At 27.1% G+C, this 4,156-nt stretch overlaps 1 long non-coding RNA gene across 1 annotated transcript in view; it reads left to right on the top strand.

Annotated features, from left to right (window-relative positions):
* LOC106788342 overlaps positions 1 to 2,878 on the top strand; it is a 23,418-nt gene extending 20,540 nt beyond the window's left edge. Inside the window, exons 2-3 of the long non-coding RNA XR_001381888.1 lie at positions 476 to 572; positions 2,521 to 2,878. This is a non-coding gene — a long non-coding RNA (uncharacterized LOC106788342). The remainder of the gene's footprint in view (positions 1 to 475; positions 573 to 2,520) is intronic.
* The last annotated feature ends 1,278 nt before the right edge of the window (positions 2,879 to 4,156 follow it).

Genomic DNA, 4,156 nt, shown 5'->3' with positions numbered 1-4,156 from the left:
GTGGTGGTAGAAGTTCAATTATTTTGTAAAAGATTGTAAAAAAAAAAATAAGAAAGAAGGAGTATAACTAGTTTTTATATTTTATTTATTAATTAATACCACAATATAAATCAAATTACACATATATTATTTTATACGACAGTACTTATAACATAATAACATTTTCATCTCGTTATTTATTTTATCAATTTTCTTTTAATTCTATTATTAGAAATTTATTTGATTACGACCTACACATGACCGCAAAAAAGAAAAAAAATATCTAATACGTTAATTAACAATTAAACGAGCAACGTAGAACTGCAACACGGTGCGAATAACAATCGAATTATCTCTGTTGAAAAATCATAACTATATATATACATATATTTTTTTTTTCCTTCCTTTTTAAGTATTTTTCCTTTTTTCTTTTATCCTTACTTTTTCTTCCTCTTCTTCTTCGTTTTTAATATTTTTTGTTGTCTTCTTTTTCTAGACGTAGCTGTGGAAGATGATGATGGGTGCAAGACTGTCCTGCGTTTCCCATCTGCGAGTTTCGAGAAATCGTAAATCGTAATGGGCATCAACTATCTGTAATTACTATAGATTGCGATGATATCGATTATTATTCCGTCTTATTCTTGTCTCGTACAATTCACAAAGCTCATCCATCCATCCATCCATCGATCGTTGGATCTTCTACCATCTTCGAGATCCACAAGTTGCGCCGTTTATTGTTGTCTCGTATATGAAATAATAAAAAAAAAAAAAAAGAAACAAAACGATTGGAAGATTAAGACGAAGGTAGGAAAAAGAAATAGAAATAAAGAATGGATAAAAGAAATATGAAGAATAAGATGAAAAAAAAAAAAAAAAGGATAAATAGATACATAGAAAAATGACGTAGACACCTATGTACACATACCTAAAACATATTTAAAATCCTTAGTGATAGGCACGAAATATGCGGTTGTTAATAATTGGCCGATTTTCCATGGAAATAAACGGAGAAATATAATTTGTTTGTAATATTACATGATATCTCATTGATATCTAATAATGATCGATAATGATCCAAGTAAGAGATGAGAATTTTGCATTACGCAATATTCTAACTTTATAACAATACGTTCTTATTTTTTTTTTTTCTTTTTTTTTTTCTTCTTCTTCTTTCTTTCGTTATTTTGCAATTTTTATTTTATTCTTCTTTTTTTTTTTTTTTTTTTATTTTATTCTTCTTTTTTTTTTTTTTTCCTCTATCGTATTATTTATCATAATCAATATCAATAGGTAGGAGGATCATTAGCCTAATTTGTTCGAGTCTATACTTTAAATTAGTAATCGATCGTTATCATCTGTGTAATAAATTTAAACATTGAATAATTTATTATCGATAATTAATTTATGATTATAATTAAAAGAATAGGAGAGAATGTTAAATAAAAAACAAAAAAAACAAGTAAAAGTAATCCTTTCTCTTATTTTTCTATTCATATAAATGACAAAAATTATTTACATTTTAAATCGAATAAAAATTCGAAAAATCCCATAGGGAATTATAAAATATCGAATGAATTAAATGAAAAACAATTGATCGACCATTGTATTTAATAATTATTATTAATGTAATAATAATAATATGTAAAAAAAAAAAAAAACTAACCACCAATATTGTGATAATTTCGAATGACAAACCAAAAATATGAAATTAAGAATCAATTTTACGAATGTGTGATCGGATTTTTTATAGGAAAAAAATTTCAACAAAAGTATCTTATCAATTTATTTATTTATTTAACGAGAGATACTGTTTTCTTTTTTTGGTTTTCTTTGCGAGTATTATTAAATAGATATTTTTTTTGTTTTGTTCGGTCGGATTTACAAATCGGTAATTTTATCGTTCGTACGTCAATCGAGAAAATTTTAATGTCCGGTCGGCTTTCACTCCGCACCATTTACGATTAAACCAAGATTCTCCATCCTGTCTTTCCTTTTTATTTTTCCTTTTACTTCTTCCTCCTCCTCCTCCTCCTCTTCCTCCTCTTTTTCCTTCTCCTCCTCTTCTTGCAAGCAACGGTGCACCTGCAACATGAAAGGACGCGAAAACGTGATTGCGATGCTGCAAACTCTTCTCCCTTCGATCATCTCGTGAGAAAAGAACTTTTATTTATTTATTTATTTATATATTTATTTTACAAACAATAATATATATCATATATTTATTAATTATCTAATAAACAATTATACTCGTACCTAAAAAAAATATATTGTATATAATTCGTTGAACAACTAAACGAGACTTCTGTTAACAAATTAAAACAAAAAACTTAAAATTAATATAACAATAATAATAATATTTATTAAATGATCTTAAATAATCGTTTTGAATTTGATACAGATAAACAAATAATATGAAAAATAAATCAATGAAATATGATTAACAAAATAAAATGAAGTTTTGCATGATATCGAATTAATTCGAGGGGTCGAATTTGCGAACAAAAATTATTATATAAAATAATTTCTTTTCTTTTTTTACAGTGAAAGGAGGGTACGTTTTGCAAAAAGAAGAAGAAGGAAGAAAAAAAAATAAAATAACACGGACAAGTTCGAAGAAAAATTATGTAGGACAACATTGGTGTGTTGTTTGTAGAGAAACGAGAGTCCAGCAGGTGATGAGGCACGCGATTCGAAAATTGCTCTCTCTCTCTTTCTCTCTCTCTTTCTCTCTCTCTCTCTCCCAAGGGAGAGAATCGACAAAGCTGCACGAATTCTTCGACTAATTGTCAATTCTTCACTTTCTTTCAAACGAACGCTTTTCAACTCACTCATTTTATACATTTCTATCCATTTATATGTACGCGAATACATTTAAAAAAAAAACACACACACATACATATAATGTGGATTGAAAAAAAATCGTCTTCGAAAATTCTTAAAAGTTAATAATAATAATGGAAGGGACCTTTGGAAACATCGATGGGTCCCAACAATTTCTTGGATTTCAACCATCGCCATTCCAACTTCCCACGTCGTACCTTATAACAACCCCATAATTTTCTTCCTAACTCGAAGAAAATAATATCACTAAATTCTTCCATCGCACAATATCAGACTTTAATATTTGAACTATTTGATTGAAGTCATTTAATATTGTATTTATTTATTCATTTGTTAATTAATAATAAGTTTATATGTAATATAGTAATTTATTACTAGATAGTTAGTACTGTATCAATTAGTATTTAGTAACTTAATAATAATTATGATACAGTTATTATACTGTTTAAGCTCAAATATTATTGTACATGTTAATAAATTAATACATGTCTCATTTTGTTAATAACAACTCAAATGTAAAAGATTAATACTGTATGAGTTAGTAATTTATATGATTAATATATAAATATTGATTAAGTTATATTAACCGATATCTAATAAGTTAGTGACTTAAAAACAAGTAGGATTGTATTGTATGAGTAAGTGAGTACTTATTTGAACGTTAACGAAGACAATAATTAAACCGACGTTTATTAACTGGGATGCTGGATTGTAATGGAGGGTGGGGTATAGGGTGGGTTTTAATACACGATAAGCCAATTATCTTGATAGAAAGAAAAACTTGGGTGTAATTATAATGGAAAGGTGATTATAACTCCATTCCGTCGCTTTCGAGTTAACACTATTACGATCATTTTTTTTTTTATATATATATATATGATATTTTTTTGTTCGTTTCTAAGTAATTATCTTCTTTATTCTTTCTTTCTTTTGTTGTTGTTGTTGTTGTTGCGTTAATATTTCTGTGTAATGAAAGTATTATTATTATTATTATTATTATTATAGAAAGCATACCGTGGGATATTGACCGAGAATGAAAAGAATGATCGTTAAATGTTTAAATCGATTTTTCTATTTTAAAAATGATTCAATTTTCTAATTCGGGGCGTGTTTGGTCTAAATACTTGAACTAATGTAAGTTGAATTGGAGATCTAAATTATATCGTGAAAGTAAATGGAATTTGATATGTTTTTTTAAAAAGTGAGGTTAGGATTGATAGCGGTGTTGGTAACGCGTCGGTTGTATCTTTGGTTTAATGGAAATTATGGGAAGTACTGTTATTTGATAATTTCTATCATTTCAATGGTAGAATATGAGTATGATTATTGATAGGGG

This window comes from Polistes canadensis, unplaced genomic scaffold (genome assembly GCF_001313835.1).
Source record: "Polistes canadensis isolate GaletaPanama2010 unplaced genomic scaffold, ASM131383v1 scaffold_135, whole genome shotgun sequence".
NCBI classification, from domain to species: domain Eukaryota; kingdom Metazoa; phylum Arthropoda; class Insecta; order Hymenoptera; family Vespidae; genus Polistes; species Polistes canadensis.
This window is presented reverse-complemented; position numbering and strand designations above follow the sequence as displayed.